The sequence below is a fragment of the Molossus molossus genome, unplaced genomic scaffold (genome assembly GCF_014108415.1).
Source record: "Molossus molossus isolate mMolMol1 unplaced genomic scaffold, mMolMol1.p scaffold_m16_p_6, whole genome shotgun sequence".
Classification (NCBI taxonomy): Eukaryota; Metazoa; Chordata; class Mammalia; order Chiroptera; family Molossidae; genus Molossus; species Molossus molossus.
The window spans coordinates 6,416,867-6,444,663 of record NW_023425399.1 but is presented as its reverse complement, the minus strand read 5'-3'; the positions used below and the strand labels follow the sequence as shown (position 1 = coordinate 6,444,663).

General features: G+C 50.9%; 1 protein-coding gene across 1 annotated transcript in view; it reads left to right on the top strand.

The window, feature by feature from the left end:
- The window catches only part of TSHZ2 (teashirt zinc finger homeobox 2), a 415,499-nt gene that overhangs the window by 256,770 nt on the left and 130,932 nt on the right, over positions 1 to 27,797 (top strand). The window lies entirely within an intron of this gene.

Sequence of the window (27,797 nt, the reverse complement as noted above, 5' to 3'; positions counted from 1 at the left end):
GTCAGCAACCGCGCCCTTCCACGCCCTTCCCTGCGCTCATTTCTTCCGTGAGCTTTCCTCGGGAAGAGCATCTGCCCGTCATCCGGCGGCAGAAAGATACTCTTCTCCGCATAACACGGAGAGGAAGAGGGAGGAGGCTCGTCTCCTTCTCTCCTTAGGCTAGACCAACACCAGACCAGTACCAAGATCGGTGCACGCCCTGGAGATTCTATTTTACATAAAGAAATGGCTTTTATTTTACATAAATGGCTTTCTGCACACCCTTGGCCAGTGCACTTGGGGTCGCAGCCTCGAGGTGATTTGCATTGGGTATCCTAGAAGTCCGTGCCTTGCAGAGTCCCAGTGCCCCGATGATCAAAGAGGACAGAGACTGAGGTCAGATACCTCGGCAGACTAGTCACACAGGCCATTTGCAAGTGTGTTCCAGGCTCGGTCTTAACAAATCCTTTTTCTCTTGTTGTGTATTTTCTCTGCTGCCTTTTTGTTCCCTCCAGCACGATGCTCACCCCACCCATGTGCGAGGGACCCTCACACCTATTCAGGGTGTCTTCCATGACGGGTCACACTCCAAGATGAGGACCCAAGCTGACTCAGAGCTTTGATACTTGCCTGTCCGATGTATGCTAGGTTACAGATTAGCTCTTTTAATTAATTCACAATAAGATATGAACCGCTGAGAATAACTGACTGGGGAAGCCCTCACCATCTTCGATGGTCAGAGCATTGGTTTCGACAGGAGGTTTTCAGATCAAGCCACAAAAGTATGAGCACTAGCGGGGGTCCAGGTGGAGACACGTGTTTCTACAACTTGGCTTTGGGCTCACTTCCCAACAGGGAGGGAGGCAGACTAAGTGTGAGATGGTCAAAGGAAATAAAGGGTTGAAACGTCTGATCTGGGACTTCCGGTCAAAAGATCTCAGAGCTTCTGATAAAGGGGGACACCACCCCATCATTCTAATGGTTCTCTGGGCCCAAATGAAGACTGTTGTTTTGTTTGCATGTTTTGATCATGATAATTAAAACGCGTTATTGGCAGATTCATCTCTCGTTTCCCCAGCATGATTTGTTCCGCTCACGCTATTGACAGAGAAGCTGAAAAGCATCTGTTGAATCCACCCGTGAGCTTGGGGCTCGACAAACCTATTTATTCGCTATATGGCATTTTAAATTTTATGTAACTTGCTATGATGCTTTTCTGGTCCTTCCAGAAAAAAAACGGTGACTATACACAGAATATACACAGAGACGAGAGATGTTTCCAATTCCTTAGTAGTAAGTTTAAACCATGGTGAAGAGGACAAATAGGGAATGTCTATTTGTGCTACAATAAAGACTGGTTCTCCACCTGATAGGTTTTGTAATCATTTTTTTTTTAAAAAGAATTAACATCACTGCCAAAGCATGGCGATGTATAAATGGGGTGGGGGGGGGCAAGCCGTAGTGCCGATCTGAAACGTACATGCCTGTTCTAAGGCAGCAAAGGTACACCGACAATTTGGGGGAGACCTACACGAAAGGTATTGATGAATCTGTTGCTTGACCGCCGAGCCCCACCAGCATCTGTTAAATGTGTAGCTGGGAGAGCTTTTTCCCATCTCTCTGCTTTTGTTCAGGAATACATATCTCTGATTTTGACCTTTGAAGCACTGTATTACAGAGTTATCATTATAGGAAATCAAAGCAGCCCCCTGATATCAACACTGTCATTCCGTGGTTCGGAGGAGGATGGCAGGAAAACGGGTCTGACTATCTGGGACTCACGTAAAGCGACGGGGGTGTAGGTGTGCTGCGCGTACATAAAAGGGGCCGGTGTTTGGGGTGTCTGTGATGCTCTAAAGCTCCTCCAGGCTGCAGGAACAGCTCCCACAGGGGCCCGAGGGGGCTTTCTGACGCCTCGGTGACCCGGAAAAGAATCCCTGTGCCCTTGGGTCCTCTTTTGGAACAATATTTATGCAATGCTTCTCCCGCTGCTCAGAGCGGTTTCGAACGGTCACAAAGTGAGCTCGGCATTATCTGGGAGTCTGATGTTAGTTGGTGCGCATGGCAGCAGGGATCATGCTAAACGACACGGTGTTTCAGAACGCGTGATCGAGAGTTCATGGAAGAGTGGGGGTTTTTCCTGTATCTGTAGGGCTCTAGAAGATGCCAATTTTGACCAGAATCATCTTTCCTTTCTTCGGTATGTCTTAAAGCTTGCAAAATTGCCCTGCCAAATATTAACTACAACTTCCCCTTAAACAATCATTAGCAAATATAAATGGTGCATTTCTCGTCTAGGAGAGAAGTAATCTGAAACCATTTCAGTCGGTACTTGTATATACCTTTAAAAACCACACGCTCTTGAATCATAGAAATTAAACAAAGAGCAAATCAATGAGTCTAAAATGCAGAAGGACTTGAAATTATAGTCATTACCATGGAACTCAGCGTGTATGTTTGGCAGCACACTTAGCCTTGACATTGGTGGTGGGAACGAATTCTAGTCCGATAAGCCGCCACCTCCATTGTGGGTGGTTTTATAAAACTCCATGCTCATGGTGAACAGCATGCAAGGCTGCCAGATGAGGCACAGGATGTCCCGTTAAATTTGAACTTCAGATAAGTGACAAATAAGTTTTAGTATAAGTATGTCCCAAATAATGCTATGGCCATCTTTATACTTAAAAAAAAAAAAATCATTGTTATATCTGAGATTGACATTTAAGTGGGCAATCTGTGTTTTTATTTGCTAAATCTGCCAACCCTGACGATATGGATTATAGGACCATCGATGAGCAAAATGGGCTGGTTGGTCTAACGTCTTTTCAATTATAGTGGACACATAATATGATATTAATTTCAGGTGTACAACACAGTGATGAGACACTGATAAAACTTACTGAGTGGCCCCCCTCCAATAAACCTAGCACCCACCTGACACCATTACAAAGTTACCACAATAGGACCGGCTAGATTCCCTGGGCTGTACTTCACCTCCCCAGGACTGTTCCATAACTGGCCATTTGTACTTCTCAATCCCTCCCCCTTTTTGACCCATCCCCCACCCCCCTGTGGTCACTCCCATCTGGTGACCACTAATTTGCTTCCTGTACTATGAGGGTGTTTCTGTTTTGTTTGTTCTATTGTTTTGTTTTTTAGATTTCACATATACGTGAAATCATATGGTATTTGCCTTTGCCTGACTTCCCTTACCCTCTAGGTCCATCCATGTTGTCACAAATGGCAAGATTTCACTCTTTTTCATGGCCGAGTAAGATTCCATGTGTATATCTGTACTACGTGTCCTTTCTCCAGTCACCTATCGACGGACGCCCGGGTTGCTTCCGTCACTTGGCTATTGTAAATAACGCTGCAAGGAACACAGGGGTACAGATGGCTTCTTGAACCAGTGTTTTGGATTTCTTTTGGACAGATACCCAGAAGTGGAATTACTGGGTCATAAGGTAGCTCTATTTTTAATTTTTTGAGGAACCTCCATACCGTGGTCCACAGGGGCTGCACCAATTTACAATCCCACCCCCGAGGGTGCTCTTCTCTTAACATCCTCGCCCACACTCGTCTGTTGATTGATCGTTGATACAGGCTGGACCGATTACTGTCTCTAAGAAGCATTAACCATTCCTTCATCCTTTGAGTAAGTCCTTCCTTCCTTCCTTCCTTCCTTCCTTCCTTCCTTCCTTCCTCCCTCCCTCCCTCCCTCCCTCCCTCCCTCCCTCCCTTCCTTCCTTCCTCCCTCCCTCCCTTCCTCTCTTCCTTCCCTCCTTCCTGACTCCCCCCTACAGTCCTTTCATCCTGCACACCGTCACACTGGCTGTCACCAGGCAGCAGCCTCTTGCTCACGGTGGCTATATAATGGTGAGCCCGCAGCGGTGCTGAGTATACACCAGGCACCTCCCAATCGTCATTTCCCTGTATTCCACAAACAGCCCTACGAGGTGGAGGTGGATTCAGTCACAGGAGGGGAAATGGAGACAGAGAGATTCTGCGTGAATGCCCCGAGCTCCCACCAGCCCTGAGCCTCAGTCTCTCATCACCGATGGAGAAAACCCCACTCCATCCGTCCGTGCTAGTCCCAGGGTACAAACCCGTGGCCTGGACAAGAGCACGCCTTGGAGGCTGGTGACAGACACTCAGATGGGCAGGTGAGGTCAACGGTGACTGGAGCCCGTGGGAGGGCGTGCCCGGTCCCAGGGGACGCGAAGAGGGGTGGGTGTTTCAGAGGCAGCGTGATGTCAGGGGAAGAACTCTGGCTGCCAAGGCCCTGGAGCCTGAGTCCAAACGCAACACATGAACCCCGGCTGATAGCCCGCCTCTGTGTCTATAGAACGTGGACATAGCCGAGGTGTGGGAAGTACGTCTAAGTAAGCAGTTCTCTTCCGCAAAGCCTGGCACAGAGAAGGTTCACAGGGCAGAGCGCATTCTCGACTGTCAGCTGGGCCCTCCCGTGCACCTCAGCCTCCCCTGAAGCACATAGAACCTGCTGTCTTCCCAGCTCAGTAACACCAGACAGGTGCCCCCGTGGTCCCCACCTGCTGTGTCATTACCATGACAGCAGTGACCGCACAACTAGCCCTTCCTGGCCTCTTCCTAGGAGCCAGAGTGGTTATTCATCTCCGCCTGCTTTTGCAAACAGCTCGAAAGGTTTCATGATTTGTCCACGAACATACAGTAAATGCCCAGGTGGGATTCAAACCCAGGGCCACTCCCTACTCACCGACGTTCCTCAGCCCCTCGGTCTCTCCCACCCTTGCCAGGTAGGTTTTGGGTGCTGCTCAGGCTAGACGCAGACTCTCAGCCATGCAGAGAAAAGGCTGTACGTGGGGCCAGAGAGCTGAGCCATGAGCAAGTCCTCTCCTTGGAGGTGCAACTGCAAACCGAATATTGCCCCTCGGGCCTGGGCCGGGCCTGCAGGAGGAAGCCAAGCATCCTCATCAGAGTGTCAATGTCCTTGTTGGGTCAGGTGATTAATGATATGTCTGCCATACGGTGTCTCACCAAGAACCGGCCCAAATTCCGGTGAAAGTAGACGTCTAGGAATTTGTTTAAATCCTCATCCTGACTTTCTGGGATTCATCTTGGGGTAGCAAAATGAGAACTGAGAAACAGGGTCGGCTCCGAGATGACGGCATTTCCGACGCGGGGAGAAAGTAACGGCCTCGTCTCTGAACGTGTTCATTCGGCCAAGCGACCGGCTCACCCCCCGCGCGAGCGCGTTCCATCTCGGCTGCCGTCCCCTCGTTTGGACTTCTGAATGCTCAATCCTGACGTGTATAATTTGGTGCTTTAATATAGAGTAACATTATTTTTCATTTACTCCAATCTGCCATCAGTATCATCTTTTCATTTAACCAGATGCAATTCTTTTTTCTTTCGCTAAATTGAAAATCCATGAGCGACAGGGAGTGCAATGTTTTAATTAGCTCATATTTTTTATATGGATTTATGTCTTTAAAATACATTTGTGTAATTCTTCAGCTAAATTAAAAACGTCTTTCTGTGAAAGTGAGGAGGGGGAAATAAAGAGCTAAATGGTGTCATTAGCTTAGGTAGATACAGATGGAAAGCAGGGTCTCGGGGAGGGACATCCACTAGCCCTGGAGCTCCTACTCGGGCTGATTTTGACCTTGCCCTTCATTTAAAGGAGCCTCTCTCTATAACGATTTCCCACAAATGGCTTCAGGAGGGATTTTTTTTTAAAAGGGCCCCTAGTAAGTAAACAAGCAGTTACCTCCAACGAACTCATTTGAAACTGAATCCGCCACTGAACAAAACAGAGAAAGAGAAAAAAAAAAAAAGAAGTCGTCATGATAAACAGTTTTCTCCCGCATTTCGCTTTGTCTATTTTTTTTTTAACTATCAAGTTTAAAGCTTTTCACGGTGCTTTTTCCCCCCTGCATTATAGAAGACAAGTGACATTCCGTGGTAAATGGGAGGAAAAACCACGCAGAACCGAAATCCTCCCGCCTGACACCAACTTGCCCTCCGCAGTCGGCAGTGAGCAGGAGCTCATGATTGTTCATCAGACAGCGCCTAATGCAGTTAAAGCATTCAGCTATAATTTCTCCTTGCATTTATAATTACTGTCATAGACTGCACACCTCGGTGAGCAGATTAAAGCTATAAACTATTTAGCCGCGGCTCTAAGACGAGGAACTTGATTTGTCTGGCAGGAGTTATTTGTTAGGGAGCTTGACACTCCACATAAAAATGACTCGACTTGATGAAGAACAATGCAGTTTTAGCAATGCGGGGATTTTAAATCAGCCCCGACGCCACGCCCTGCAAGAATCACAGGGCAGTTTGTTAAGGGGTGCGGAGGCCACGCGATGACAGAGCGGAGGTGCTGAGGGTACCGAAATGCAAGGCGTCTGGGTGTGGTCTCTCTCCCCTGAAGGAAGGGGAGCTGGTGGACAATCGGTGTGTGGCACATCCTCGTGTTAAATCCAGTGTGAGTGTAGCAGGAGGCTCACCGGGCAGGACACAGGGATGCCACGAGCCAAAGGCACACGTCACATTCCAGGGGTGGGGGGCGCCTTGGAGAATGTGTGCAGCTGCCGAAAACATTCACCTCCCAAGACCCAGGAGGCCAGGGCTGTGCCGAGAGCACAGGCCGAGCTTTTTCCTGCACACGCGTTATCTCCTGTTTGTTTCTGTGTGTTTGGCTTGCAGGAGGCCCATGTGTGGAGGTGTGGAGGGCACTCCCAGTGGGCTCGTCTTCAGTCATGCTGGGAACACTCAGGAAAAGGATCCGCGTTCAGGTTGATAAGAAAGATGGGCACAGATCTGTGGTGGTTAAATCCTTCTCCTTTCTTCCAGCTCAGTTTGTGGTGAAAATTAGGCAAAACAGTGCAGAGACAGCGCTGGGCACAGGCCCCCGCCCACTGGACCCCGCCCACTGGACCCCCCCACAGGTCCCCGCCCACTGGACACCCCCCCCACCCCGCTCAAGGCCCCGCCCACTGGACCCTGCTCACAGGCCCCCTCCCACTGGACCCCGCCCACTGGACCCCCCCTTACAGGTCCCCACCCACTGGACCCCTGCTCACAGGCCCCCGCCCACTGGACCCCGCCCACTGGACCCCCCCACAGGTCCCCGCCCACTGGACACCCCCCCCACCCCGCTCAAGGCCCCGCCCACTGGACCCTGCTCACAGGCCCCCTCCCACTGGACCCCCCCTTACAGGTCCCCACCCACTGGACCCCTGCTCACAGGCCCCGCCCACTGGACCCCGCCCACGAAGCAGGTGCTTCTCCAGCTTCATTCCCCTCTGCTTTCCACCTTGATCCACCTGGGTCAAACTTTTTTTATATATACATTTTTTCCTTTATTGATTTTTAGAGAGAAGAAGGGAGAAGGAGATAGAAACATAGGTGAGAGAGAACATCGATTGGCTGCCTTCTGCATGCCCCCCACGAGGGATTTGGCCCACAACCTGGGCATGTGCCCTGGCCGGGAATCGAACCAGCGACCTCTTGGTGCAGGGGTCGATGCTCACCACTGAGCAACACCAGCCCTGTGTCAAACACTTTTTTGTTTGCTTAAGGTTTAAGTCAGGATGTGGGACGGGTTGAGCCCTTTCATTTGAAGAACTAGGAGAGACTTTAGTACAGGTCTAACTAAAATAGCTCTGGGGGCGTGAAATGAAAGGGTCAGGTGGCCCTGGGTGCCCCTGAGACAGGATGGAGTGGCGCTGTAACATGCATTTCTTTCCCTCTGATGGTCTCTCTGCCGCCAGCCACCATGAGAAAGGCGACTTGCTACAGTGCCGGTCACCAGTGCTGAGTCATGCTCAGCAAGGTCTGTCTTGGCCTTTTCAATGCAGGTGATGGTGGTGGTGCTGATGAATCAATGTGCTGAGAAAAGGAGGTGCTTAGCCCAACCGGTGTGGCTCACTGGTTGAGCATCGACCCATGTACCAAGTGGTCGCTGGTTCGATCCCCAGGCAGGGCACAGGCCCAACCCCCAATAGGGGGCATGCAGGAAGCGGCCAATCAATGTTCTCTCTCATCGATGTTTCTCTCTCTCCCTCCCTCTCCCTTCCTCCCTCTCTGAAATCAATAAAGAAAAAATATTGAGAAGAAAGAAAAGGAAGTGTTTAAAACAGAGCCCGGCACAGTGTCGGCCATCACTATTGTCCTTGCCGTGGCTGATACGGACACAGCAGCCACTCTAGGGGGGATTCGCAGTATCCCAGCCGTTGTGCTTGGGCCCTTTCAAGGCGCCACCTCAACTAATCTCAACCCCGAGTGCTATGAGGGCAGAACCGCGGTGACCCCAGCTTGCAGGTGACGAAGCCAGCCGCAGAGCGGTGGCGAGCCAGCGAGATCACAGCCAGGACGTGGCCGAACGGGAGATCAAGTGTGGGCAGAGGGGTGCTGCACCTACCCCCAGCCAGCATTCGGGCCCCAGGTTCTCCCAGCCCCTTTCTGGAGTGCCGTCGGTTCCGTTCTGTTGGGTGTGCACTGAAGTGTGAGATGCGACCCTGTCCCAAGGTATGCTTGTATGGGAGAGAAGATGACCAGGCAAAAACATAGAAATCAAAACGTTTAAATACCCTGGAAGCCCAAAGACAACTTCCGGCCCTCGGGCCCCCCAGCAAACGGGTACTTTCCGTGTGTGTGTGGCTTTATCGGGTATTTTTGCATCTATGGGGGGAAAACGATGCTTCAGGTTACGTTCTTTTCAACGCTACATTACTCGATGTCACAGTCAAGTGGTTCTATTTTTGTTCGCCGGGGGATTTTGTCATGTTTAATTGTTGACGGCGGCCTCCCCCCCACCCCCGTGTTTGCTGTGGCCTCCACTTCCCCCTTTGCTGCCTTCCTGTGGGTTCTCTGGTGTGCCGTAACCATGGAGACGGGTCCTCATTGGATAGCACTGGCTGTGGCTTGCCAGTCAAAGGACCAATCAGGACCTCGTCGTCCCAGAAACGCAAGAGGATGGAAGCGAGAGGTCTTTGGGAGTAGAGGGCAGCGGGAAGGCCTGCCCCGGAGGGTCAGGAGACGGGGACTCGGGGTGCCCAGAACTCCCGTGAAGGAAGCAGGTGGCGGCCATGCTCGGTGGGCACGGACACGGGCTTTGGAACGGGCCGGTCTGCCCTTCCTACCTGCGCCTCAGCCGCCGCACCGCCGGGTGGCTGCGTGAAGGCTGGCGGCACAGAGCGTGACAAGGATGCAAACAGAGGCCCTACCTGTCCTCCTGGTGTGGTGCAGGAGAACGTCCCTCGTAGCTGTTCAACGGCAGCCGTCCCAGAGCTGAGGCCGTCGGGCGTGTTTAACAGTGTTACTGACACGGCCACAGTGGTGGTGATGTGCCGAAAGCAGGTCACCTCTCCTGCCTCGGGAAAGACCAACGTGAGGACATGCGTTGAGCCGTGTCGTGTGTCCGGCAGTGGCTGGTGCCACGGCGTAGGCAGCCTAGGACCCGCCCTCGAAGACTGGCAGCCCGTCACGGAAGAAAGGTGTGATGCCCGCAGCTTCAGCGGGGCTTCCGCCTGGCCCAGGGATCGTGCCGGGCCAGAGGGCTCGGGGAGTGTGGCCCAACGAGCAGAGGCCCGGGTCGAGTCCGGAACGAGGCGGAGGAGCGAGCCAGGTGGGGGAGAGGCCGAGAGCCGCGGAAAGAAACAATGGCCAGACTACAGTCCTGCAAGTGGAGCTGGTGGATGGTTCGTTCCAGAAAACGTGCGTCGCTCCGCACGATCAGAGCCCCGTTCTGGGGAGAAGGGGGCGGGGGAGGGGGCGCAGGCAGGGGGGCTGAGGGGCGTACACACGATGGCTTCTTCCTTGTTCGTGAGCCCCATAGAGACAGGTGGCCAGGGAAGGTTGGCTTAGGGAAACATTTGAACACTTTCCATGAAGCTGACTTGATAGGGCTGGCAAGTGGTGGGCGGCGGGGCTTCCTGCGCCTGCCATCCGCTGGGCATGGAGCCGACGCCACCTCTAAGCTCCGGGGCAGGGGCTGCGTCTGCTTAGCTGTTCACACACAGACGCTATGACTATCGGAAGGAAGGAAGAGAGGGACGGAGGGAGGGAGGACTACCCAAGAGATGATCCTAACTTCCTTTTGATATTCTCTGTGTGTGGAACGACAGTAATGCCCGTGCCACTCATCAGTGGGGCGAGTAGGGTAAATAAAGCAAATAAAACCCTCGGCACAGCGTCCAGCACGTAAGGGGAGCCCCACGGGGAGGACTCTCCGGGCTTTGCACAGCACAGAGACGTGTGAGGAAGTGAGAAACGTTCCCAGCCCCGTGACTTGTCCCGAGGACCAGCCCTGCCGTGAGGCTTGTACACCTGAGCTCAGGAATGCTTTCCCCGGGGTGCACACGCCCGCGGAGCAGTAAATATACGCCTGCAGGTGAACGAGAGGAACGGCTCTGCATCCTCGGTGGCAGGTGTACTGGCGACCTTCCGTCAGCTGTCCCTTAATCCGTACTCTTGCAGGACCTGCTCCCCACCAGGCTTTGGCCCCGGTGCTGGGCTCCACCTGAGCCGAGGAGAGCCCAGACCGTGCGTTCTCAACGGAGAGCACGTTGGTCATCACACTCACAGCTGGCGTTCGTGGAGCACGTGAATAGGAGTAAATAATTTCTAAGAAGGGACTACAGGGCAATGTGAGGGGCTCTGCCAGGGCCGCCTCCTTTAACTAGGGAGTCAGGGGAACAGATGAGGAGGTGAAGAAGGAGCCAGTCGTGGGACAAATTGGGAGCGTTTGCTTCAGAGAGAGGCCAGAGGGGTGACAGCCGGGGCGGGGGTGTAGGGCAGGCCTTGGGTGAGGGTTGCTGAAGCAGGAGACAAGTCTGGGCTTTGCAGAACACCTGAGAACTTTGGACTTGTCTTCTCCGAGCCCAGTGAGAAGCCATCGGATGGGTTTACGCACACGAGTGGCATGATCTTTCCTCTGAAGATCACCCTGCCTGCTGAGTGTCGAGAGCAAAAGTGGGGACCAGTGAGGAGGCAGGCAGGGGTGAGCTGGACCGCAGTGGAGCCGGTGAGCTTGGGGACCGTTATCTGGTCCCTCGGAGCCATGCTTGCCTAGGAACAAGGTGTCCGACAAAGAAGACACGTAGGGCATTTGGACAGACTCTACCGCCTTCCGCAGTGGGTTCTAGACACAACTGTCTCTTCCGGCATCTCCCCTGGACCACCCCCAGCCCCAGGCATGCCTTTCTCCTGTTTCCCAAGAAGAATCCCCTTGGGTTCAAATAAACCACACTTTTTATGCGTGTCCAGGAATTATGAAGTGCACCGCAAAGGGTCCCGGCTGTGCTCGCCTTCCTATTTTTCAATCCTAATTTAATTCCTCCCTCCTTTCTGTAATTCAACCCCCCTCCCCTGAGCGCCAACCCTAGGTGGTCCTGACGCCGGCAGCAGATTTACTAGCAAGATGAAATGGAGGAACACATTGTTTTTCCAAGATGATTTAATGACCTTTTTGGCATCCCCGTGACTGCTGAAATCTTCCGTAATTATTCCGTTTGGCGGCGGCGAGTTCTGTTGATCAGAGGAAGGCTGGTGGAGATGTCAAATGTCAATAAATTTGCAATCCATAATTGTAGCCACTCGATGCCAGCGCGGACCCGGAACGGCGTGGTCACAAGGCCGTGAGTGGCTGAACCAGCGCCGCGCAGCAGTGTCTCCAGGGCCGCACACGCAGAAACAGGGCCCTGTCTCCCCCCGGCACGAGCTCGCCTTCTCGCTCCCTGCCTTGTTTTTCCCTACACAGGTCATTGTTCCGTGTCCTTCCCTGGAGAGGGATGGGCTTCCTACTCTCCCGTCCAAAGACTTCTGGGAGAAGCCGCCTCCGTCCAGAGCCCATGATGCTGCGAACCCAGCCCCAGTGGCCCCTCGAGAACCGCCCTGGGACTTTTGTTTTGTGGGATTTTGGTTTTTGTTTTTCTGATCTTGTTGTTCAGGTCTCCTTGGTCCTTCCTAGAAATCAAGCATTGATTTTTCTTTTTTTCCTGGTTCATGTATCGGAAAAGTCTGTGTCAGGGATTAAAGAATGTTCCTAACCATGGGGAGGGGACCCTAATATAAGCACCCCGTTGGTGCGACTGTGCTTCGAGACGCGCGAGTGATCTGGGGGGTGTGAGGGAGGCCCCGAAGTCACGGCCACGAGGGCCGGAGGCGCTTGCTGGGCGCCCGGCCGAGTCTGAGCTCACCTTCTCAAGTCCTAACCTCCGCGGCTCTGCATTCCCGGTTCACAAATGCACTCTCCTCTGTCCCCATGTTAATTTTTAAATTATACATCATTGTAGAGAGGCCCTTGTGGGGAATGTGATGAGCCATTTTCGCATCTGAAATGGGGAATTATAACCGAACATTAGCGGTCGCGGATAAATCACTGCAAGCGAAGAGGCCTCTGGAACCACAGCATTCACTGGGAAGAACACAGCATGAGGAAGGAGACACGAGAGGACGGTCCAAGCAGGATGGTCACAAATTCCTTCGTGGCCTGAGCCACCCCAGGACCCCGGTGGACCTGAATTGAAGTTTGTCTAACGCTGGGATTCTGGCTCTGTGGCTGCTTTTTATTTTTCCTGCAAATATTTTTGTAAGTGGAAAGTTCCTTGGAGGTTGACAAATGTGTCCCAAGGCTCGGCAGGGATCAGCAGAAAGGCAACAGGACCTGTCCATCTGGGACAGTATCTCTGCCAGGCCACTGGAATGCAAGCCCGGCACTGGGCTTGGGAACACAGGTGCTGATGGCGGTGCCCGCCCTGGCTGGAGGGCACTGCAGAGGTCTGGGGGTCAGGCTGCCTGGGCTTGAATCCAGTTTCCACTACTCACCAGAAATAAAGCAAATGTCCTAACCTCTCTAAGACACAATTTCTTCCTCCAAGGACTAGGGATAACTGTCCCACCTCAGGGGTTGGTAAAAAAAAAAATTATCCAGCCCAGCCGGTGTGGCTCAGTGGTTGAGCATTGACCCCTGCACCAAGAGGTCGCCGGTTCGATTCCCAGTCAGAGCACATGCCCAGGTTGTGGGCCCGATCCCCAGTGGGAGGCATGCAGGAGGCGGCCAATCAATGTTCTCTCTCATCAATGTTTGTGTCTCTCTCTCCTTCTCCCTTCTTCTCCCTCTAAAATCAATAAAGAAAAAAATATATTTAAAAATATATATATCCAGGTAATGCTTTACCATCAGTAGTTCCCAAACTTGGGCGTGTACCAAATCGTGGGAAGGGCTTGTTAAACCCAGATGGCTGAGCCCCACCCCAGAGGGTCAGAGTCAGTAGATCCTGGGCGGGGCCAGAGGTTTTGAATTTCTGACAAGTCCCCTGAGGATCCCATGAGGCTGGTCCAGGGACCACACATAGAGACTCTGCTCTAACCACAGCAGCTGGTGTGGTGGGCGGACTCTAAGAACTTTGCTCCTATTGGCTTTCGTTCAGTCTCCCACCTGACCCTGTCTCCGATGCGAAGCTCAGGAGCAGAGGAAACTAGCGGGCCAAAATCTAGGAGCGCAGGAGGCCTGGGGGTTTGCAAGACTCTGCCGGGAGCATTTAAAGCCGCAGTTCTCCACCTGCACAGGGTCGCCTAAGACCATCGGAAACACATATTTCCGGTGATGATTCATAGCAGTAGCAAAATTACAGTTATGAAGTAGCAATGAAAATAATCTTATGGTTGGGGGTCACCACAACATGAGGACCTGTATTAAAGGGTCACGGAAGGTTGAGAACCACTGATGTAAAGGAACAAACGATATCGGCTCAGCGTTTTCTACAATACTGGGGAGAGTCTCCTGCCTGAAGAGCCTTGATTAGCAGTCAAGGGAACCGGTCCTCTTCTTGACTTAGCTTGACACCTTCCTATACGTCTGAAAAGATGGGCCATAAATTCTTCGGAAGCAATTGTTACAGCTGTGCAGCGGGTTAACTCCAAGCGGTGTGTCTCGAAATCTCCTGTTTACCACTGACGGCAAACCAAGTCAAACTTAATTTAGCAAAACGGAATTTGTTGGCTCGTCCAAGGACAGAGCTGGCCTCACACACCGAGGACTCCTGGTTTCCAAGGCTCTCTGTCGTCAGAACTTGGTCTTTCAGCTCAGGTTTCCTCTGTCGTCTTCGTTTTCTGGTAAATGGCGAGACTCCTGGCCTGGCTCCAGGGGCGTGTCGTATCCGCTCAGGAGTTTCGGTGGACACGGTGCCTGTTTTCAAGGTGCCGATCGAATATGGAGAGCGAGTTTCATTGGCCTGCGGGGCCCCTACTCTGGATGCAATGCCTGTGGCTGGGGGGATGGACGGTCACTCTGGCCTGGGTCAGACACACACACGCGGAAGCCATGGGCTGAGTCAGCACCTGACAGCTCGGGCGAACGTTGGTGTGCCCGGAGAGGCTGTGATGTCAGTATGAGGGAGGAAGAGGAACGACCCCAGGTCCAATTCCTCTTTTCCAGTCGTTCCCAAGACCCCATCCTTTCACTGTCCTGACGTCTCATTTCTCTGACTCTGAGATGACAGTGAGGACTCCCCGTATTCCCCTGGTGCCCCCGCCTAGGACCACGAGCCTTCCTCTTTCTCCGTGTCTCCTGCCACCGTCCATTCTCTGCTCTCCTTGCCTGGACCTCAGAGTGCTTCTCCCACGTCAGCCCTCCCCTGCGGTCCCCACGGCCGTCTGGTTGGTGGCCGCGCACCCTCCGTCTTGCAGGGACCCGTGCAGTAGTCTCCGTGCGACATCCTCATCTCTCCTTACGACCCTGCGCCAGTTTGCCCAGCACAGAACGGCCTCATTCGCAGTCACAGTTCAGATCTCACTCCTTCAGGAGAAGGGCTGTCGTGTCGTGAGCACGTGTTCTACTCGGGGACTTCGAATGCAATCTTTCTTATCCTTCTGCTAACCATTCTCACCACTGAGATCTTAACCGTAGCATCGCCTTCTTGAAAGACGCTTCCCTGAAGATCTATCGAGGCCAGGAGTCCGCAAGCATTGCTATCAATGGTCAAAGAATAAATGTCTTCAGGGTTCTGTCCACACGGACGCTGTCACCACTGCTCGGGCTGCCGTTGTAGCACTAAAGCAGTCCGAGGTGATACGCAAATGAGTGGGCGTGGCTATGTGCCAATAAAACTTTCTCGATGGACACTGAAATTTGAATTTCATATCATTTGCATGTGTCCTAAAACATTCTTCCGTTTAACTCTTTTTCAGCCATTTAAAAAATATAAAAACCATTCTTCATATGTGGGCCCTAAAAAAAAAAAAAAAAAATCAGGTAGTGGTCTAGATTTGGTCCATTAGTATGCCAAGTCCTGATCTAAAGCCATCCCACCCTTGTACGTGTATCTTTTTCATCACCCTGTCTCATCCTTTATCAGATTTATAATTATCTGATATCATGTAACTTAGTTGTGCATTTTCTCGTGTCTGGCACTGTGCTAGGCTCCAAGGGCACAGCAGTAAACAAAATGGCATTTTCCTTTCCTCCACAGATCTTATAGGAGGAGAAAGACAGGAAACTAGAAAACAATAAACAAGATCATTTTAGATCTCATGAAGGAAATAAAAAGTACTAAGGGCCTGTCGCAGTGGTATTCACTGACTCTGAGACACGAAGGATGGCGGGAACCAGTTCTGAAATGACTGAGAAGAGGATTTCAGACAGGGACAGCAAGTGCAAAGGCCCTGTGGCAAGTAAGAGCTGGGAGTGTTGGGGGAAACTGAAAGAAAGCCAGTATCACGGGAACTCTGTGAGCTCAGGTGCAGTAACTTTGAGTATTTAGCACAGACTGACTTGTGCAGGCCATGGTGACGCGTTCAGGTTATTCTTACTTCATTGGCGGGTTTTAGTAGAACGGCATGACCCAAATGGCGTTTCTAAGACGAGTCTGGCCGCTGTGTGCGTGATGGATTGTGCATGTGTGTGTGTGAATGTGTCTGTCTTCCCTTCCCAGGAAGCTCCTTGAAGACCTCAGACATGGACCCTGCACCTATTACGCCCTCAACAAAAACTTTGTGAAATTAATGCATTAATTAAAACCATTAACACAGCATCACTTTTTCTTGACCCCCCTTGACAACAAGGCTTTTTATAGCTAGGTTCCTGAAGCAGGTCAATTTACATCATAAAATTCAAAAATTACAGCTTATAACATAAAGTGACCTCCTGTTATATAATGTGGCAAAACAAGCAAATGAATACCAGAGGTAATAAATGTCTAGGCACTAATGTGGCTTGCACATGAAATATGTTCCCATCGCTTTGGGAGAAAGGATTCAAAATGAGGATCGAATTACCCAGCACCATTTAAAGGAAGCCCCTGGCTCCCAGACCCAACTGGAACCGACACAGCCCGGCATGTTCGAACACACACTGTGTGTGGGCACCGGGGTCCAGGAACGAGCCAGGCTGAGCTCTCTGCCCCTCGTGGAGTTTATATGCTGTTGGTGACGTGGCGGGAACAGCAGCCAATAGGAAAGGCAGTGATGTTGGCACTGTCAAAGCATGCAGACTCCAAGCAGAGGGAACAGCACATGCAAAGCCCCCGAGTTGAGAAAACGCCGTGCGTGTTCAAAGCCTTAGCTAGCTCAGGGGTTGGCAAACTCGTTCTGTCCCAGGACCAGGTGGTAAATACTGGGCACTCTGCAGGCCATGCAGTGTCCATTGCAAGTACTTGACCCTGCCCTTCCACCGCCAATGCAGCCATAAGGGGATACAAAAAGGAGTAGGTGTGGCTGAGTTCCAATAAAACTTTATTGATCAAAACAGTTGGTGGGCCGGATTTGGCCCATGGGCTGCATTTTGCCAGCCCTTGATCTAGTAGGATAGTGTCTCAGGTGAGAGTCCCAGAAGTAGCCCCCGACATCAGGGTTCCTGGGCACGTGATTTGTGGGGAACACGCTGCCAGGAAACACCAGTAAGAGGGGGAGAAGCAGGACGAGGAAGGGGAGAAGTCCTCTCCCCACTCCACCTCTTCCCCCTCCTCCTCTTTCTCGATTCCTTCCTTCACTCATGAGCTCCAGCAGCACGCACCGCGTTGCTTGGGCTTGTCGGGAAGGCCGCGTGTCTGTTAAGGGCTGCTCGCGGATGTCGGGCTCCCACCTCCGGCTCAGTCCCGGGCGCCCATCTTTTTCAATCTAATGAACTCCAACCATCAGTGCAACTTAAGTTCGGCTGTCTGTTCGTGCATAGTTAATATTAAAAATGTACTAACAGTGTGGCTGAGAAATCAAATTATGCACATAAATATGCTGGCGTAGCCGCGGCGGCGGCAGAAGCTGAAGTTAGCAACACTGATGCCAGTTCACATTTGCAAATCTCCCGTCAATCTGTCATTAAACATGTTATCAGATGATGATAAGTGTATGCTTCTTGCTTGCATTGGTGAGCCGAGCCCCGATGTTGATGCGCATTAATGGGATAATACGCATTAACATAGTGAGCTTCGATGAACACAAAACATTTTTTATCTGTCTCCGTGTGCTCCCCCTGTGGGCCCCGAGTAAGTGTTTTGTGTTATCAAATTGCCAAAAGAAAAAAGGGGGAAGCCTGTTACTTTTAATTAGCAAACCTTGTTGTTGTTGAGGTTTAGGTTTTCCCTAACTGCCCCCGCCCCCATCCTGTGTGTTGGAAATAAAAGAGAGACAGAGAGAGAGGGAGAGAGAGACGGAGGGAGAGAGACGGAGGGAGAGACGGAGCGAGGGGAGTGTGCTGTCTTCTCGCAGTAAAACGATTAATGTCAGAAACTCAGAGGCTGGCAATTACGCTCCGTCTTAATGCACTGGCCTCTCCTCGGGGCCTCGCTCTTGACAGGACTGATCGTCTCAGTTCAGTGATATGAAAGGCAGGGGAGGAAATGATCGGAGACATCCCGGGCCGTCACGAGGGCCGGGCTGAAAGGCGGCCCTGGCTCTAGATCCTGAAGCTGCTCAGCCGAGTCACAGGCAAGGGAGACAGATGGTGGCCCCGGGCATTGCCCAGACTTATGGGTGTCACTGTGCTGAGTGGGGAAGATGTCACTGGAACCGTCACCCAGAAGTGGGGACTGAGAAAATGTGCAAGCCCCCACGAAGGGAGACGCACTATATTAAAAAGCCAGGCCCGGCCAGTGGGGCTCCGTGGTTGAGGGTCAACCCGGGTACCGAGAGGTCACCAGTTTGATTCCTGGTCAGGGCACATGCCCAGGTCGTGGGTCCGATCCCCAGGGGAGGGCGTGCAGGAGGCAGCCAGTCGATGTTCTCTCTCATCAATGTCGCTATCTCTCACTCTCTTTAAAATCAATAAAGAAAATATGTTTTTAAAATATAACAATAATAATAAATAAAAAGCCAGGAGATGCCCTTTGCCCTGATCACTGGGTACCACTCGATGGAAAGTGCCAATTAGACACTGATCTCACGCACTGGTGTTCTTCCCTGAGAAGTTCGCCATCGCAGTGACCCAGAATCTAATTGGATGAATTTTGTCCGGATGCAAATAGGACTTAGAAATTTTTGAATGAACACTCAGACCTCCATGGTCCCCACCTGAGGTCAATTCAATATCTGAGAAGCTGTGCCGGGGCCCAGCGTCCCTGGGGAAGGGACCTTCTGGAGCATTAGGTTTCTGCCCTGTCCCAGGACGTGTGCCCACACCCTGGAGATTTGATTGAGCCCTGCATTCCACACACGTGCGTTGGACACCTACCATGTGCAGAGACCACCACAGACTCTGGGAGCCCCATGGACGTGATCCCTGCCCTCGTGACCGCTATGGTATTTGGGGGGAACATATTCTTTTCAAATCACTACACAATAATGCATTGATTTCCACTAGGGACAGTTGAAGTGAAGGTATAAGGGCGGGTCATCGAGGGAGTGACTTCCCACGCTCAGCGGGAACGTCTTCTACCTGTAGTGACCCCCAGTGGCTGCTGCCTGCGGCACTCCTGGGTCCCTGTTCACGTGTGTTTTAAAGCTACCACCGCCTACTTGCCTCCTGCGTGTGTTCCTCCGTGGGATGAGCGGCTTACTAATGATTAGAATGGCTGTTGTTACGAACGCGCTAATTAAAAGGACATTCTGCCACCCGGCTTTGGGAGGCAAACCGGAAACTTGACAGTCGGAGGCGTGGGGACGGGACTGCGGAGAGGAAGTGGATGGTGACAACGACGGATTCGGGAGGAGGAACAGGGCTCCCAAGGCCCCTTCCCTCCTAAACGTGGCGGTGTTGTTCAGGGCGTTTCCCTACTCTGGACGTGAAAACCCACTCATACTTTGCATGGAGGTGTCACCTTTGTATTTTCTTGGTCAAAAGGGGAGCAAAGCTGGCTTCTCTCAGGCTTGTGCCCTGGGATCCCTTGTCACCCCCAGGTTCATTCCGATATGTAACACCTCTAAATTGATGATCGGGTGCCAGGCCCTAGGCTGGACACGGAGGACACTAACAAGACCACACACTGTCCCTCCCTCGAGGGATTCATGACACAGAGGGACAGGAAGCAAATGCACAGTGTCGGTGCCTGGGCATGAATGCCGTGAGGTGAGCCCGGGCACTCAGGGGACAATCGTCCTCGTCGGTAAGAACACGTTATTATATATCTTTACATCCTTAATGAGCATTTATTTAGCACACTCAATTAGACCAACAGAGGTATAATAATGCGAAGAGCTTATAGTTACTGAAAAATTACGCGGCGTTTTTCTACTGGTCCATTTGAGCTGCCGACGCTCAAACTGTCTCTTCTCAAACGATCTGTCCTCTTGCGGGTCTTCCCCACTCGACTTTGACCTGCACTGACGCAGACAATGTGTTTATCAGAACACAGCTCAGGGTCTGGCCCGCCCTGGGGGGTGGGCGGGCATTCACACATGTGTGTTGACTTACTTTCCAAGAAGGATAGTTCAGATGTTGGAGATGAAAGGAGAACGGGCAATGCAAGGAGAATAGAGGTAGCATGTGTACCTACGAGCCGCCAGGGACTCAGAAAAATGAAGCCGAGCCGGGGGCCCCTCGCAGAAGGAGCAGCTGGTACTATCTGTTGCCTGGGCCCAGAGGACCAAGTGTTGTCTGATGTCTGAAAGGTTAGTCACTTCTTTCGAGACTAAGGTTGGCAAGAAGCTTAGAAAACACTCCAGAGGAACGGCGCCAAGGTGGTGGCATTTTGGATCCCTTCCCCTCCTGAAATGGTTTCTCGGGGCTGTCGTCACTTTGACAACAAACAAAACTCACGCTTGAGAAAAGCAGAAGGTCCCTTGCTCCGTCCGTGTTTTGCTTCTTGCACCTGAACTCCTCAACTTGAACTGGTAAAACTTTTAATGACTCCCAGCTTTGTTTTTCTCCGAGAGTATTTCAAAATGGAAAACCTTTATGTTCTAGGAACAGACCCTTCAAATCTTCTCCCTTCTTGTTAGAGCCGTTTTTAATCTTCCGGCCTCGAGCTGACTTCTCTGTGGTCATCAGAAAATCCTCAGCCGTTACCAGGAGGCAGCCCGCGAGAAGCTGTCGAGTCTCGAACATGATAGAAAAGGCTGGCTTTGGACAGATTTGTGAATTTTCCTGACATCCAGAGCAAGTTGCTGGTCAGTAAGGTGGGATTTCTAGGGATGTTAGGGTTTCTGTTTTTCTCATATTTGTGATCCCCCCAACAGCCTTAGGGAAGGAGTAGCGTTGGTATCTTATCAACAGTGATCAGCCTTTCCATCCTTCATTCATTTGACGTGTTTATCACGTCCCTACCGTTGACAGCACTGTGTGGTTCTGGGAATTCAGCATCGAACAAATCAAACAACATCCCTGCTTTCAAGGAGTTGACATTCTAGTGGGGGTAGAAAGATCACGAACAAGTCGAAAAAGTGCTTTGCTTTCTGTAGTTCCAGTTACCCGCAGACTGAAAATACTAAGCTCCCCAGCACTGTCCACGCCTGACATCGGACATCAACATGGCCTTGCTCGATGCTCCAGCGTCCCCTGGGGCAGACCTTCCTCCTCCTGGCGTATCGTCAGGGGGTCGCAGTAGCCTAGCGCTACGTCCCAGTGCCTGTGTCTTCACCTCGCTTCATCTCTTCACACAGGCACTGTCTCATCTCGTACCATCCAAGAAGAGGAAAGGTGTTGAGGATAATACGATACTTTGAGAGAGACCCCCTTCCCATAACTGCTATTACAGTCTATGATGATACTTGCTCTATTTTACTATTAGTTCTGTTGTGAGTCTCTTGCTGGGCATCTTTTATAAATGACACTTGGTCGTAGGTGTGTGTGCACAGGATAAAACACAGTCTGTCCAGGGCGGGTGCTCTCCACGGTCGGTGGCGTGTGGCAGGGCGCTTGGGACGTGTCCCCGCTGATAAGGCAGGACTGCTCTGTGTCGGATGCTGATAATGATAAGAAAAGGAAGCAGCAGCCGAGAGGGGGGAGGCTCTGCTAGACGGGTGGTCTAGGGAAGGCTTGTCCGAATGGAAACCTAAAACACTGGAGATGTCTGGGGAGTTGGAACACGTCGGTGTCGAACAATCACTCGATGCGTCCTGAGAGGAATACTATCATGATCAGGGAATCACTGAGAACTGAAATGACTGAAAATGTTGCAATGGGTAACCAAGACCACTCATTAGAAACCGGGGGATCCAAAGACCATGCAATCTGAGCATTTTGAACATTGTTATTTTTCAGTGATAACGTCCCCTTGTATCTCCTAGAAATTACACGAGAGTCCCAGCTTTGTTGTTGTTGTTGTCGCTGTTGTTGTTGTTCCGACTTTGAGGACTAGTTGCCAGAGCATGAAAGTCAGAGAAATGTACTTTAAAAATTCCGATTTGCAGTTTCTGTTTTAAAAATTGGACAGACGGTCAATGGTTGCCCCCCTTCCCACATGGAATCGGCGGGAGCAAAGAAAGATGCCCTCGGGCGAGACAGGGTCTCTTCTCAGCTCTGTGTCCGGCACTGGGGCAGGTGTCCCTCGACCCCAGTCACTGTTCCCAGCCGGGACCTGTTAGGTGGCCTTCTAATGCCTGGTGCCTCGATTTCATTATCTTGGATGTGGTGGTACGAGACTTGCCTGCCTCTTCCACAGAAGTACCACCAAGATCACGTGAAATAAGCCACCTCAACTGCTTCGCAAAGTTACAGGTCGATCGCGAAAGAGAGTATTCGGTTCAAGTCACGTCAAAAGGCAGACGCTGGGCTTTCATGTGACGGAGTCACGCTGTTTGGTTCCGCGGTCACCGTGTGTCCCCAGCCCCCAGCTCTCCGCAACTCCTGATCCCAATTCTCACGTAGAAGCCGTTTCGCTGAGAGGGGTCTGGACACTCACCTGCTCGGAACCAGAGTCAGTCCATCAAGAGGTTCTGAGAGTCGTCGTGTTTTGGGTCTTTCTGATCTTTCACCCCTCAATCCTCCAATCCTTTCTGCCACGGGGCTCGTCAGTTACTCCTGCCTTCAGGTCCTGTTGCTCAGCTTGCCCTTGAAAAGCGGATTCCCCGTCGTCTCTTAGAGGTGACGGCGGTACAGAGCCTTCCTGCACCGACACGGCTTCGGCGGGTACAGACAAAGACGCCAGTCAGCTCCGAGGCTGGAGGCTCCGGAGGGGCCTTGGAGTCACTAGCGTTTCCCGCTCAGCCCGCCTGTGACCTCAGAGAAGACAATACTGGGAGCACCATCTTGCTAGGTCCTGTGCAGCACATCTCTGGGGGTTTGGGTTTTGCCCCCATGCCCTCCGTTTACAAAGAGAAATGCTTGACCCACGCTGTGCCCGCACAGATCTGTAGGTTGACCCTGATGGCCACAGGGCATTTCAACTCGCAGGATGGCACAGTGGTCATGTGCACGCGCTCTGGAGTCCCAAATCCTCCAGTTCAAACCCTGCCCCTGCCCCTGCCAGATGTGAATTCTGGGTAAACGGCTGACACCCTCTCGGTCTCCGTTTTTCCCTATAACAACGTGGAAAATAATAAGACCTACCACAAGGGGTAGTTTAGAAAGTTAATACCTATAGGGTGGACAACAGCTGTTTGCATGGAAAATAGTACAGTAATAAATACATATAACACAAGAATGCACTCTGTGTGTCCCATACTCCCAGCTGTGCACCTACTTTTGCCCCACCCTGTCCATAAAAGGTTTAGAACATGTCCTGGTTGTTACTGAAAAAATTAAAGTGTTAGCTATTATCACCATAAGGCAGTGTTTCCCAACTTCACTCCAGCGAAATTCCTACTTTTTGCCGTATCTGCATGCCCTGGTGCTATTATTTTACTTATCATAAACACTTTTATTAAAGAGGAAATTTAATTAATCAATAGCTTGTATGGAAAACCACTATGACTTTATGAAAAAAAGGAGCTAATATCCAAACACGATAGATAGATAGATAGATAGATAGATAGATAGATAGATAGATAGACAGACAGATGGATAGATAAAGACACATGGGTGAAGCGACAACTAGACAATGGTTTCCCATCTGGCCATACCCTGCTGCTTGCCTGAGTCTTAAATCTGTGATCTGCTCTCTCTTTGTTGTGACAGAATTTAGGAAGTGTTAGTGAGGTTAAATCCTTGAACTTGACACTTGAACTGAGACTTCCTTCGTGGGGGTGAGGAGGAAATCTAAAACAGAGCCATCTTTCACTCTGTAGTTCTCTTTTTTATGGCCCAGTCCCTGTACCCCCTGAGGCTTCTCGCATGTGCCCCCCACACTTGGGCTGAGATGAGGCTGACGGATTCGTCACCACCCAGTTCCGTGATGACTGCAGAAAACTCTGAGTGGTCTGATGGGTACTCATTACTCTTCAGGACTGTTTCTCCTCTCAAGCACATTCTTGTTCTCCAGATGTCCCTTCTCCGGATTTTGTAAAAGTGGTATGCTTTCATTATGCGTTTTCAGATCTAGGTCTGGGTTCGGTTGCCTCTGAAGCCCAGAGACTGATGTGTCGTTGAGGAATCCGAAGTATGCCCTAGGCTTCCTCATGAGCAGCCCGCCTCCTGACTCAAGGGGAAGGTCAGGCGCCGTCGCTGTTAACACAAGAGTGTGATCGTGCCGTTTAGTTGCCGTAAAGTTTTATTATTGAAAGACAACAAACTATCCCAAAGCGTATGATTTGCCTGCAGTTTCCAATATTTAGAAATTAAGCTTCTTCTAAGGAAGCACTTTGTCATCTCCCACGTCAATCAACACACCACGGTGGGTGAACGTTCTCTCCGGCTGGCTGGCACTTCCGGGATGTCTCCTCTCTAGACCTTTCCCTCTCGCACCCTCGATCTTGAAAACACAGGCTCCGAAATAGCTTTTCCCTTTAGCATAACTCAAGTGCGTCCTGTTCTTCCTCGGTCTGAGGGCAAAGCCACGTTCCTGGAAACTCCTGTGTCGTCTTGGTCCAAGGTTAAGGCTGGAGTGTTATGAACCCTTGTGCCTGTCCGAGGCAGTTGGAAGTTTTGCATAGTCACTCAAGTGTCTCGTGCAAACTTTGGACAGTTTCCCCAAGGAAAGCACTGAGATGAAACCAAGTTTGGGGATTTATTTCTGCAGGTTCGGGGAGTCTGCTTGTTTTACAGATGAGAAGGATGAAGCATGAGAGGGAAACGATTTGCTCAAAGCAAATCCAGGGTCTTTGACTCCTAATCCCCAAGACAACTCCAAGACAGAGAAAAGCACATAACATCTGGATCCCATCCTCCCCCACCCCCCTTAACACCCTGTCCCATGACCTCTGATGATTTGGCCACACCAGCTGTTTATATCACCTTATCTCAAGAGTTATCATGTTCTTATCATCTCTTTCCACTACAATAGACTTTTGTATACTTTAAATAATAACAAGAGGAGGGAAGTCAGGAAATGAATTCACTATATGCTAAGACCTCAGACTCAGAAACATTAATCCAATGAGAGAAACCATAGAATCCTGATACAATTTCTAGTCCATCAACCACTGTATTATAACCTGGGCAAGTCATTGTCAAGTGGTAGCATTTGGAATAACTCCGTTTGAATCGGGTGCCATCACCTATGAACTGTGTGACCTTGAGAATGACTTCACTTGTCCAAGGTTTACCCACCTGTCAAATGGAGACAACACCAGTATCTGCTAAAAGCTCAGGGTGGGGAACCTTTTTTCTACGAAGGGCCATTTGTATATTTATAACATCATTCTTGGGCCATGCAAAAGTATCCACTTAAAAATTAGCTTGCATCCAGCCAGTGTGGCTCAGTGGTTGAGCATTGACCCCTGCACCAAGAGGTCACTGGTTCGATTCCCGGTCAGGGCACATGGCCAGGTTGTGGGCCCGATCCCCAGTGGGGGGCGTGCAGGAGGCGGCCAATCAATGTTCTCTCTCATCGATGTTTCTCTCTCTCTCTCCCTCTCACTTCCTCTCTCTCTAAAATCAATAAAGGGAAAAACAATCGTGCGTGCTCCATTGGGTCAGGCTACTCTGGCAAGGCGTGTGAGGTTAGGGCCAGACATCCCCACCCCTGAGTCTACTTCCGGAGGCTGACGTGAAGTGTCCTAACTAGACCCACGCCGGACGTGCTGAAAACATCAAACAAACGTTGTCTGTAATGATCTTGGGGCCTGTTGGCACATCCCTCAGCCCAGGCCTGTCCGCTAGGGAATGTAATGGCCTCCTCCATGCATCGAAGGATTGCAGATGACGCTACACAAAATCTCGACGCTAAATGTCCCTTTTCCCAGGCAGGCAAGCAGGAGAAATAATGAGGTGAGAAGGGGGTCTGGCCCTATTTCTCCAACCTCTCCCGTACAGGTCCCGTCACAGCCCAGATCTGTGAACGCGCCCTTTTTCCTGTGATCAGAGGAGCATCCGACATTCATTTAGACAAATACGCACGAAGAACCCCTCCCCCCCCAGGCTCCTGGGATGGGAGCACATCAGCAGTGAGCAGACAAGCGCGCGTAGTTCTTACCGGCTAGAGGACAACGACACCCACAAACACGCCAAGCCACACCCAGAGTGGGCTCTGGCGGCTGGCGGCGTGACGCGGGCCTAGAACGTCGGTGGCGTAGGTTGGGGTGCGAGACAGGTGGGTGGGCCGTTTTGACAAGTTCATCAAGGAGGCCCGCTCTGAAGAGGTGACCTTTCTCTGAGATGGGAATAATTACAAAGAACGGGGAAGGAGCGTTCCAGGCAGAGGCGAAAGCAAGCCTCGGATGCAAGACCGGGCTTGTCTGAGAAACAGAGACGGGGAGGGGGAGGCTGGAGAGCAGGGCGGAGGCCTGAAGGCGGGGAAGTCACTGGCCTGGAGGGGGACCAGGAAGGACGACATCTGGTCTACCCTTTGAAAGATGCTATGGAGGGAGAACAATAGTCAAGGGCACTTTAGAATCCAGCCTCTTTTTTTTTAAGCCAAATAAGTAAGTCTTTAAAAAGGGTTGGCCATGCTCTGGCCCGTGTGGCTCAGTTGGCTGTGCATTGTCCCAGGCACCAGGAGGTCGTCGGTTCCACATGCCTGGGTTTCAGGTTTGATCCCCAGTAGGGGGCGTGCAGGAGGCAGCTGACAGATGTTTCACTCTCCCACTGATGTCTCTCTCTCTCTCTCTCAGCTCCCTTCCTCTGTCTCTAAAAATCAATAAATAAAAACAATCTTTAAAGAAAAAATAATTGACACCCGATAACTATCCACAACTTACTTTTGTCTCATTCCTGGGAATTGCTCCGATAAACCATAAAGTACCTCTGTCAAGACATGAGCTTGTCCGTCCCAGAAGGATTTGTGGGAGTGGTTTTTTTTGGCTTATAGACTCCTCGAGTCTCCCAACACCTGTTAATTGCACAATCCAACAAGTCAGTGGTGACACGGTCCCAGGGTAGGCGGGGAAGCTTGGAGCCTGGGAACCATCTTATTCCTGGGCAAACCCCCAACTTCAGGGATGATGGATAGCTTACTAGACCTCATCTGTTCCGCAAGAGAATAGCCACACCCTGACTGGTGACAGAACTGACTGAACACAATTTGGAATAGTCACACTAACAAGGTCAAGTAGAAATTGAGGCAGCTCACCGGATAATTAATCAGATAACTCAAACCCACCCCTACTCCCTGCGATTTTATATAAAACAACTTGAACTGCTCTTTCCCCCTGAAATTCTAATAACTCATCAGCTCACTCCATCGTGTTATGAGCCCCACATAATTATCATAAATAAATCTCCTATAAAAAAAATATTCACACTCATATTATGAATCTGATTCCTCAATAACATTTTATTATAAAATAAGTGGATGGGTTTTCCCTTTATTTTGCTCATTTAAAAATGTGTGTACTTTTAATGCATAACGGCTTCCATTCTTTTTGTCCTTGTGTTGTTAACATCATCTTGTTCTGTTTTTCATTCCAAGTCTAATCAATTATTCTCCACCCCAGCCCAACCCAATTTTGCTTCCATGATCCTCCCACTCACAAAGTAATTAGTCAATACGGATTCATGACACGCACAAAGCCCAACAGAGAAACAGCCCTTGGCCTTTGGGACTCAGCAAGCAACCTCTCAACACCGAAACTTGAATTTTGGCCGCATGTCCTTATTTGCTGGTGAACATCTAAGAATTTAATTAGGTGACTACAACTGGGGAGTTTGTACTCGGACGAATCGTTTTGCACCATGGCCCCCAGTTACCAGAGGACACCGACTTCTAAACATCACCCAGAGTCCATCAGAGGGTGACACGTTGCCCATGGTGACAGCAGAGTTCTATTCCTGCAAAGTTCATCTTGAAAAGTAAAATTTAAACGAATGAAACTCACACACGCTTTCCTCTCCAGGGTTTCTCTTCTTCATTTCCTCCCGTGCTGTTCAGCTAATTCCCTGCCAAGGAAGTAGTTGCTGTAGCCGAGCCATTCCACGAAGACACGCC